Source organism: Chenopodium album, chromosome 1 (assembly GCF_948465745.1).
Source record: "Chenopodium album chromosome 1, dcCheAlbu1.1, whole genome shotgun sequence".
Classification (NCBI taxonomy): Eukaryota; Viridiplantae; Streptophyta; class Magnoliopsida; order Caryophyllales; family Amaranthaceae; genus Chenopodium; species Chenopodium album.
The window spans coordinates 77,349,865-77,361,994 of record NC_137834.1 but is presented as its reverse complement, the minus strand read 5'-3'; positions in this window follow the sequence as shown (position 1 = coordinate 77,361,994).

The following is a 12,130-nucleotide window of genomic DNA, read 5'->3' as shown; positions in this document are numbered from 1 at the left end:
TCACTCCTCTTTTTCATTTTTTCTTATGGGCATTTTTATTTAAGAACTCTTCCCACACTCATGGGCTAAACAAAAAAAAAAAAAAAAAAAAAAAAAAAAAAAAAAAACACACCACCATCTCTCCTATATTTTCTCTCACAAACACTCATGGGCCCATAGGTACTGTAGCAATTTATTTTTGTCATTCCTATGGGCATTTGATAATCTCCTCATGGACATATTTTTTTTTGCTCATGAGTGGGATAACATTTTTAGCATTTTTACCATTAAATTCTCCTCATGGGCATTTTTTTGCCCATGAATGAGAGTGCTCTTAGGGCAATGTTACTAATCCGTATGTGTATCTTTTTAATTTTTGGTTGGGGAAAAAAATGAGAAATTGATGAAAGTTTGAGAAGGGTGGGATCAAAATAAATGTGTGTATAAAGTTATACCTCGTATAATTAAAGGATATAAGAGAGGTATGATCAAAATGAATGAGTGAATAAAGTTATGATCTCGTACACTTTAAAATTATAGATTATGCGATATATTTAAACAACGGTTATATAAATGGAGAAATGAGGTAAACGTTAAAAGAACCGGATAAGTAGATTTTCTAAATTAATGCAGTGCCAATTATTTTGTCGGTTGTTGTATCAATACTAGGACCGTATCTTATTTTATCTAATAATTTAAATTTAACTTTTATATGCAACACTAGGTCTCCAATAAATTGCATACTATATCATTTATGTTGATTTTTTAAATCAATTTTGATGAATCTATTTAAGTTTGTGTGCTAACCTTTGCATATGCATTTTTTAAATAATAAATTTTCCTCCATCTTTTATTAAAAGTAAGACATGAATAACTTTCAAACACAAGGTGAATAGTACCTTAGAGATCTAGATATTTTGTATGCAACTAAAAATATCATGTGTCCGCTTATAAAAGAAAAAAATGTAACCCCTATAAACACTAACAGAATAATTCTTGCAATTTCAATTGGGTAATTCCTATATAAGACTGAATATATAAACCCTACTCCGTATAAAACAAGTCACATAACACTATTGAAATAACCTTATGATGACTACAACAACATATAAAGAATTTTTGCTTAGAGATGCATTTAGCTACAAAAATTACTCATTAATTAGTATCGTAAATGATAAATCTATGACTAAGAGGCTTATTCCGATTGACTGAAATGAGCCAAACTGAATAGAACTGAACTGGACTTATTAGAGATAAACTGAACTGAACTGAATTTCTATATTTTTTTTTCCAAAAAAGAAATTTACATTTTAAATTATTATACTAAATAGTGAAATACGTAATATTTTTTTCGTTTTTCGGATTGGTATGAAAAAATGTCTTATTAGGCCGAAACCTCTCGCAAATACTCTTGGCATAGGTATAAAATACGTAATATGCGTATCATTAATTTTTCTGAAATGGCAAAAGCTAATGAGCGCCCCCGGGGCGTTAGATAAAAGAATTAAAGTGCAAATGTTAGAATAAAATTAACATTAATTACACCGAAAGACGCGTGATTTTGTCATGAATTCCTAACTTAATACCATTTCAACCAATACAATTTATCCTTATCTAACCCGCTGGGACGTTCGTTAGCAATATCCTTCTGAAATATGAAAGAAAATAGGTTAGATATTTTATGCGGGAGTGTGAATGTATTTTAAAATGAATCACGCTGGCGGTGCCTGCCCCCTCCACACCGAATGACAGGCGGTACCCAACCGTTAGTCACTTTTACTTTGTTTTTTTTTTTTTTTTTTCCTGTTAATTGGAGATTTTTTTTCAACGTTTTCTTGATTTTTGTACAAGTGATCCCAAAAAGACTTAAAGAGTAATGACTGATGCTAATTTTTTTTATTATTATTTTATTTCACGTTGTGCGGATTTTTTTAAAGGGGAAGCTCGAGACTACGTAGGGTTGTGTACTTGTGTGTATACTTATTGGCCCGAAGCCCGTGTATTATATGTGTCGTCCATTCGTGTATAAAATGAAAACTCCATTTGTTTTTAAATACTTGCTCCATTTCTATTTTTTGCACTATTTTTTTGTCCTACTTTGATTAATGTTTATGATTTATACTTATTGGTAATTAAAGATATTAGTGATAAAAAATTAGCATCGACATACGTGTCCAAGAAAAATTGAGCAACTATTTAAAAACGAAGAGAGTAATAGGTAAACTTTTTATTCATGTACTCGTAGAATTTTTAAATTAGTATATTTGAAAATTTGCAATATTTTAAATAATTACTTTTTATCGACATTTATTAATTTATATGGAAAATTTTGTCAGGAAAAACCTTTTAAAGTGACCTTTTTGCTCAGATTAACCTTTTAAAAAAAAATTTGCCAAGGAAAACCTGTATAAATATTTTTTTTTGTTCAAGACAACCTACACCCACTTTCCGACGTTGACTGACCATTCTCCGGCGTTGACCACGTGTTTTACTACATGTGCCACGCACATGACCCCTAATTTCCTAATGACACCCCATTTTGCCAAATTTCACACCCTTTTTCCCTCCAATTAAACACACACTCTCTCTCTCCTACTCTCTGTGAATACATCGAGGCCATTAATCTTCAATCAAGAATTCAACCATTCTCCTCGACCCATATTCGCTGCATAATTGAGAAAATTTTAATAGGGGAAAAAAAACCCTAATTTTCAATCAAGAATTGAAAGACTCAAAGTTAGACAAATTAATCACTTACCTGTAGTCGAAAATTGGTGAGAAAGCCTTCTACTGCTTCGATTTTGCTGCGCTCCAACAATGGCGTGAGAATTTGAGACCACGGAGCAGAGAAGGAGATGATGTATTCGCAGAAAGTAGGAGAAGGAGAGAGAGTAGAAGAGAGAGTGTATAATTGGAGGGAAAAGGGTGTGAAATTAGGCAAAATGGGGTGTCATTATGAAATTAGGGGTCATGTGCGTGACACATGTAGTAAAACATGTGGTCAAGGTCGGAAAAGTGGGTGTAGGCTGTCTTGAACAAAAAAAAAAAAAATCAAACAGATTTTCCTTAGCAAAAAAATTTTAAAAAGGTTTTTCTGAACAAAAAGGTCACTTTAAAAGGATTTCATGACAAATTTTCCATTTATATGTTTGGTAAATTAAAGTCATGTGAAATCTCTCGTAAAAAAAAAAAAAAAAAAAAAAAAAAAAAAAAAAAAAAAAAAAAAAAAACCCGTATGAAATCTTGTGATTCGTCTTAATTACTTTTTATTTATGCACGGTTATTTTAAATATTATGTATTTCTTTTGATAAATTACCTTATAAAATAAATTTTAAAATTGTTTAAATTTAGAAATTAAAGTATTTGATAGAATAATGAAATATATATATATATATATATATATATATATATATATATATATATATATATATATATATATATATATATATATATATATAGGGCCTGTTCATATTTACTTATTTTCAGTTCAGTTCAGTTTAGTTCAGCTCCAATCAGTTCAGTTCAGTTCAGCTCTTAATTTCCCTCTCTCATAAAATATTCATTTCAGCTTAGTTCAGTTCAGTTCAATTCAGCTCCAATCAGTTCAGTTCAGTTCAGTTCAGCTCAGTTCAGTAAATATGAACAGGCCGTAGCATGAGCATTTTATTTATATACATGAAGTTTGTGGAAATGGTTCAATACAAATATATTTGGGGTAGTTAATCATATCCGACCTAGCAACTAGTGAGCTACAATTTACAAATTCGTCTAGCATGAAAAAATGCACAATTATCAAAGACTAAACTATCCTAAGGCAGAAAAAAATCATGCTCACCTTAATAAATTCCAACTCTCTATATGAGTAGTACGTCCATAAAAACTCAATTGAATGTAGAGGAATTGATTCATTACATTACTCTACGGTTTACTAAAATTGTGAGAAGAACATATTATATTGGACTAATTATTTTATTAAAAAAAAAAATTGACTTAGAAGAGTGTAATAATAATAATAAAAAAAAGTCTAGTTGATTATGTAATGAATTACAAAGTATATTTTTGATAAAATTTCTCAATTTATACAGTATAGTGATTTCTAAAAAATAAATATATATATATCGAAAATTTTGTAAATGTTTATTTACATATAATCAAAATTGCATTCTTAAAATATATTCCACCAAAATTACATCTTCTTATAAAAGACTATTTGTTTCCTTATTCTCCATAGGTAATTGAATATCAACATAAAAAGGTAAATATTATTGCTAATTTATTTTGTTGACAAAAACAAACTTCCTTTTAAATAACTTCTTTTATATGAAGCAGCTTCCGGGCAGAAAATTAACTATGATAAGTCGGAGGTGTCTTTTAGTAGAGGAGTGACAGTTTCTAAGAGGGATGAAATTTTGGGGATTCTTAACATGAGACAAGTGGACCGACACGAGAAATATCTTGGGGTTCCTACTATTGCCGGAAGATCGAAAAAGGTAGTGTTTAGGGCCCTTCTTGATAGAATGTGGAAAAAGCTTCAAGGTTGGAAGGAGAAGCTTCTTTCTCGGGCCGGGAAAGAAATTCTCCTTAAATCGGTGATCCAGGCCATCCCAACATACCTTATGGGGGTGTATAAAATTCCCGCATCCATTATCCAAAGCATTCATTCGGCTATGGCTAGATTTTGGTGGGGTCACTCCACATCGCAACGGAGGATTCACTGGAAGAATTGGGAGAGTATGTGCTCTCCAAAGTGCTTAGGAGGTATGGGTTTTAAGGACTTATCTGTTTTCAATGAAGCTTTGCTAGGCCGACAAGCATGGAGGTTGATTTCAGTCCCGGATTCTCTGTTGTGCAAAGTGCTAAAGGCCAAATACTTTCCTAACGACTCCTTTCTCGATGCAGCTCTCGGCCCAAACAGTAGCTTTTTGTGGAAAAGCATTTGGGGGTCTAAAAGTTTAGTGAAAGAAGGCATCATTTGGAGGGTTGGGAATGGAGCTTCGATTGATTTGTGGCATGACCCATGGCTTGCAGACGAACAGGGCAGGTTTGTGTTGAGTGAAGAAGTGGAGGGTATTTCAAGGGTGCAGGACATTATTGATTTCGAAAGAGGGGAGTGGAATTTTGAATTAATGGATGGCACCTTTAATGACAGGGATTTGAGGTGTATTTTGTCGATTCCCTTGAATCTTCAGGGGCAGCAGGATAAAATTACATGGGCCTTCTCCAAGGACGGCCTTTATTCTGTGAAGACAGCGTATATGATTGGTAAAGGTTGCAATCTTGATGCTTTCCACCAAGCCTTTGTTGATATATGGAAGATGAATGTCTCACCGAAGGTTCGACACTTCTTTTGGAGGGTCTGCACTGGTACACTGCCAGTGAGGGAGCTGCTGAAATACAGGCCCCTGATTGAAGACAGCAGCTACCCGTGGTATCTGGTGGAAGATGAATCGGTGTGCCATGCCTTGTTTGATTGCTGGAGAGTCCGTGATCTATGGATTGAGTGTGGATGTGCTGCAATGCTTGATTGGCAAGCTGAAGAAAATCTGTGTGATCTAATTGTGAGTTGGAAAAGTCTGGACCCGAAAATTTTACAAAAAGGAGCATTTCTTGCGTGGTGTATTTGGGGTGTGCGCAATAGGAAAGTGTTTGAGGACAAAAGAACGCCAAATGACATTCTCATTGCAAGAGTTATTCGCCTGGTTGAGGAACACGACAAATATGCTGAGAAAATATACCGAAGTTTGGCTCCCAACTCTTGCAGCAGCTCGAAGACATGGCAAGCCCCTTCTATTGGCAGCATCGAGATCAATGTTGATGCGTCTTTGACAACAGAGGGGTGGGTTGGGCTGGGTGTCGTGGCTCGAAACCATGAGGGACGCGTCCTATTTGCTGCAACGAGGAGAGTCGGAGCTCTATGGTCTGTGGAAGTTGCCGAGGCTAAGGCACTTGTTATGGCTGCTAGGTTGAGGAGACGTTATGGCCTCACCAATGTTATACTTGAGACTGACTGCCAGCTTCTCACCACCAAATTGGAGAAGGGTGCTATCTTTTTGTCGGACTTAGCCTCCATCCTTGATGAAATTCTATCTTTATGTGTTTCTTTTGATTGTGTTAGTTGGTCTCATGTTAAAAGGGAGGGCAATTTTGTAGCCCATCACCTTGCTAGGCTAGTTCCGTTCGGAGTTGAACAAGTGCGGGAGAACTTTTACCCTCACGAAATCGCTCCGTATGTACTCATGGATAATGCTTTAATCTAATACTAGCCTTGCGTTTCTTCAAAAAAAAAAAAAAAAAAACTTCTTTAAATAAAATTTACTAATTATTTATTTTTATTCAAAATTATTACTAAAGACACCTAGAAATTGACACATGTTATTGCTGGTGTATCTTAGTATATAGTGATTGATTGATTTATTGATTGCATATTTTTATTTTTCAGGGACAAAACTATGCATTGAGAAAATATAAAAGTTAAAATGTTGTAACTTAAAAATGATGGAGGAAGTGCATAGCTACATTATTTTGTACTATTTCGTATAATATAGTTTATTTATTTTAATGGATACAATTATTGTGTACTTAAAAAAAAGTGCGTGAGTAAGAAGATGAGATTGTGATCAATAAAATAAGAGATATAGTAGAAACAATGTGTTTAAGAATTGATGAAAATAACATATTTTAATGTAAAGTGTAAATAATTTGTGGTAGAGTATGACTATAAAATATAGAGTAATGCTATATGCAGCTCTTAGGGTTGCATATATACATTTAATATACTTTCTTTTTTAGTATTAAGTTGGAAATTTATCGACAATTCATGAGTAAATCGGTGTTATAAATGTTTATTTATTGCCCACTCTTTCCATTTTTAGCTTTTTATATGCAGCTCTAAGTAGGGATAAGTGGGGCGGGTTAAGTAGGAGACCTGCTCCATTCCCGCCCCAATAGGGCAAGGATGAGTTTCAATTTGGCGGGTGGTGGGGCGGGGATGGGGATAAAAACCATGCCCACCACGGGTGATGGAGCGGAGATGGATTTTAGGTTGTACTCAGCCCATCCCCACCCCTCTACATACCCGCCCCATCCCCCACCCACCCCACCTCTTAGCCATTTAATCCTCACCCGGTCACCCAATACCCACATTTGTATACTTTTAAAAGCAAAATTATACACTTTTATACAATTTTATAAAAAAATAAGTAAAATAAAATACTAGTAGTAGATTTGTAATACGCTAATATTATATATAAAGAAGTGTGTAATATTAACAATTTTTTTGTAATTTATATTAATTATGTAGTATTGTGTTGATGAAAGGCGGGGATTTGACGGGTCTTGGGTGGGGATTAGGTGCGGCGGGGATGGTTTTGAAATTATACCCGTTGGGGCGGGGATGAGGGTTGATTTTGGACCCGCCACGGGGATGAGGATGAAAATTTTAGGTGGGGATGGGAAGGTCATCATCCGCCCTGTCCCACCCCATTGACATCCCTAGCTCTAAGGGCTACATATACCTTTTTCCTTAAAATATATCGTAAATAGAATAAAGTAAAAATAAACATATAGCTACTAAAAAAAACCTTAAGATGAAAAATGGATACATAAAAATAATAAAAATGATTTTTTTATTTTTTTATTTTTATTTTTACGGTAAGGAGAAGGACCCTGACCGAACCTCAACCCTCACGGTTTTTTTGGTCCGGTATTTGCGGGTCAGGCACTTTGAAAGTAAAGGAGGAGGGTAAGGGATCTCCACCTTTAAAGTATATCTAGTGGGGATCGAACTCCCAACCTCAAGGTTGGAAGGTACACTCCTTATCAATAAATCAAACTTAACTTGACATAATAAATAAAAATTATTAGGTTGCACAAAAATTAGGGGAATTGAAAATACATGTGAGTTTGGAAAAGAGGTTTGTCTGGTACTTTGGTTTACCATAAAAAATAAAAGAGTAAATTCATAGGCGTAAAAGTTTTGGATGGGGTTTATGCTTACTTATCATTTCCTTGTATCTTTTGAATAAGAGACTAATGTTCTATTCTATTAAGCTTTTGGATACAACAGAGTATATTTTAGCATAATAGATTTTAGTAGAGTAGAGAAGCTTAAAAAAAAAAAAAAAAAAAAAAAAAAAAAAAAAAAAAAAAAAGATCTACAGATATGTAATGAGATAATATCGGAATATCGTATAATATATTTTTGGGATAATTGTTAGGAGATATTATCTTGTATTTTAGTCAATTTCTATCTTCCTAGAATATTGTTAATTCTAGGGTTAGGAAGTTTGTAAACTATATATTCCTTTGCAAGTTAATGAGAAAGTTAAGCTGTGATCATAAGAATTTTTCATGGTATCAAGAGTAGGTTAAATACTACGTATTATATATTCCTTTGCTAGTTAATGAGAAAGTTAAGCCATGATCATAAGAATTCTTTAATATGTCTCTAGTTACCACACATGCGCGCACACTTAAGGCTGGGTCATGGGTAAAGATGTCAGTAGGAGACTCGGCCCATTCCCGTCCCAATGGGGCGGAGATGGGTCCTTGTTTAGCGGGTGGTGGGGTAGGTAATGGGGATAAAAACATACCCACCATGGGGGATGAGGTGTGGGTGACTTTTAGGTTGTACCCACCCCTTCGCACTTCATACCCGCCTCACACACACACACACACACATATATATATATTATTTCAAAAAAATAAAAAAAATATTATGTAAAATAATGTACTTCCTCTGTTCTTTTTTACTTGACCTGTTTCTTTTATCACGCTTGCCAATGCAAAACTTTAACGGTCAATAACTTTAATTCTGCATAATTAAAAAATATAAAAGTTATATATTATGATAATACTTATTTAGACGAATTCAAAATGATCCAACATGAATATTTTTTCCTTACATATTATTCACAAAACACGGTCAAAGGAGGGATGGTGAATAGTGTAAAAGTCAAAGCGGGTCAAGTAAAAAAGAACAGAGGAAGTAGTAAATACAATACACTATAGGTAAATTTGTCAGAAAAAACCTTTTAAAAGCACCATTTTGCGAAAAAAAACCTTTTTAAAAACTTTTTGGTTTAAAAAAACCACCACATCCATTATTTTTGCAAGAGGAAACCTATTTACTTAATTAGCCTCTAATTTACTTAATTAATCTCTAATTTCCTCTCATTTCTTCTAACTAACCTCTAATCCACCAAATTACTTAATAATTAGATTTAATTTATATATATAAATAAATCACCACCCCAACCACCAAGCAACTAAACTTCCCCTTCCCCTTCCCCCTCCCTTGGCAGCAACCCCCGCCCCCACTGAACCCGCTGTCCGGATCCCCCCACCACTAGCGACCTACCTCCACCACTGGCCGACCCTCCCTCCCTTATCCCCGTCGACGACCAACACCTCCCTTCAAATTTTTGGCTTTAGTTTACTCAAACATGCTCATATCAAGTCCAAATCAAATACAATTTGCTTTTAAATCACCCTAGCATCACATATATACATAATCAAAGCCAAAACAAGTATCAATTGCAAGTAAGAAGCATAAAATTAAAAACCCCCAAATTGATTGTCTAGGGCTTATTTTTCAAAATAAAAAGGTGATGGTCGCCGACGGGGATAAAAGTGAAAAAGAGGGTTGGACGGCGATGGAGGTAGGTCGCCGGAGGTGGGGAATTAGGGTGGCGGGTCTGATGGGGGGAGGGGTTGCTACCAAGGGAGGAGGAAGGGGAGGAGGTGGTTAGGGATAGTGGTTTGTTTTATATTAAATTAAATATAATTATTTAGTAAGTTAGTGGGTTAGAGCTTAATTAGAAGAAATAGGAGAAAATTAAAGATTAAGTAAATTAGAGGGTAATTAAGTAAATTGGTTTCCTCTTGCAAAAAAAAAAATAAACGTGGTGGTTTTTTTCTAACCAAAAAACTTTTAAAAGGTTTTTTTTTTTCTCAAAATGGTGCTTTTAAAAGGTTTTTTCTGACAAGTTTGCCTACATTATAATATACTTATATTATTAAAAAAAATTAAAAAGTGTAATATAACTATTTTTTTGTTGTAATCTATAGTATGTAGTGTTGTTGTATTTCGAAGGTGGGGATTCAGCGGGTCTTGGGCGGGGTTTAGGTGGGGATGGATAGCCAAATGGGGGTGGGCGAGGGAAGATGATTTTAGAATTGGACCCGACAAGCGGGGATGGGATGAGTTTTGAACCCGCCGCGGGGATGGAGATGAGAAAGGGAATGGAAAAGCCAATATCCGTCTTGCCCCGCCCCGTTGACATCCCTAGTCAAGGGCATGTACGATGCTTTTGTGGGTGTGTTGTTTACATAACACTCCTCAATTTATATATTACACACAATCAGTGGAAATTTATAGTCGTTGTAGATTATATCTCATTATAACCTACGTCAAACCTTGCCATATTCAACATGACTATTCAAACTTAATCATAATATTATAAGTTGATCTTCATTTTATTACTCTAATCTGTTATAACTTCTACACACAATATGTGGGATTTTGTACTGTTAAAGATTATGCCTTGTTGTAATCTTCGTAAATCTCCCTAGTAAAAAAAGCAATTGGGAATTGGTTTAAACCTCCTAATGGGAAGCGGTTTTGAACCGCTTGGGCTTGGGGGGCTTCCCATTTCCCTTTTAAATGAAAAGCGGTTTGAATCGCTTCCCATTATGCCGGTAACAATTTAATTTTTTTTTTGTTTTTTTTTTCAATTAAATTGATACACGAACACTTAACATACATATAATCATAAATATTTTCATTAATCAATTGCTATAATATTACATTTTCTGATTTTCATAATATAAATTGTTGTCGCTCTTGTTCCACCACCATCCACTAGCCACGCGCGCCACCAACCACGCGCAATTCATCCACAAAACACCAACATTCACCCACCAAAACCAGATCTTAACCCGTATCACCACCACCAGCCCCCTTATCCCGTCGCACCACCACCAGCCCCAAAACCATTTCACCTGCCACGACCCCCACCCAAACCAGATCCGCTTGAAACCAATACAACCACACATAACCATAATATAAAATAAAAACCGCAAAAAAAAAAAAGGAACATACATTGAGATCCACCAAAACCCCGAATTTAGCTTGAAATTTGGATTTTAAAGGTCAAATTCGATCTAGAGTTTTCATGGTCGAATTTGACGTAAAAATCACTAGTTTGTTTTTTAAATTAAAAGGCAAATTTGTCAAAAAAAAACTTTTACAAACACCACTTTGCGAAAAAAACCTCTAAAAAGCTTTATCGTTAAAAAAAACCCGAAATTAATAATTTTTTGTTGATAGAAACCTAGTATCACTAATTCACTTAATTAAAATCTAATTTCGTCTAATAACTCTCTAACTCTCACTTAACTATTTAATAATTAACTTAATTTATAAGTTTTTAAAAAAAAAACCACCAGCAAGCCACCACCCTCCCTTTCCCCCTCCCCTCGCAGCACGCAGCAGCTCCCTTCCCCAGCGATCTAACTCCATCGCCGGCCGACTCCCTTCCCTTACCCCCGTTGCAACCCTCCATAAACCCCGACAACCTACTTACCCACCACCTCAGCCACAAAAACCACCTCCAAACGGCCTGGACCAAAAGTGTAGGAAATGCCTTGGTAATCGCAAAGATTGTCAATCCAACTAGTTCGACCATAGATGAGGAAGTTGGAGGGTTTGGTGTCCGATGAATCATTTTCTTGGAAACCCATTTTTAGAGAGAGAAAATGAGAGAGAGATTTTGGTAAGAAAAAAGAGAGAGAATGAAATGGGTTTGGTGTTCCAAGCTGCCAGAGTTAATGGGGAAAAAGGAGGAGGTCGCCCCGCGGTGAGTGGTTCAAATTGAAGGCTCGATTGGGGGAGGGAGTTGCTGCCCATGGAAGGGGAAATGGAGGGCGGTGGCTGGCTGGTGGGTGAGGGTGGTGGGTTTTTTTAAAAAAATTAATTTAATTATTAAATACTTAAGTGAGCATTAGAGAGTAATTAGAGATTAATCAAGTGAATTAGTGGTACTAGGTTTCTATGAACAAAAAATTATTAATTTCGGGTTTTTTTTTTTACGATAAAGCTTTTAAAAGGTTTTTTTTTTTTTTCGCAAAATGGTGTATTTAAAAAGTTTT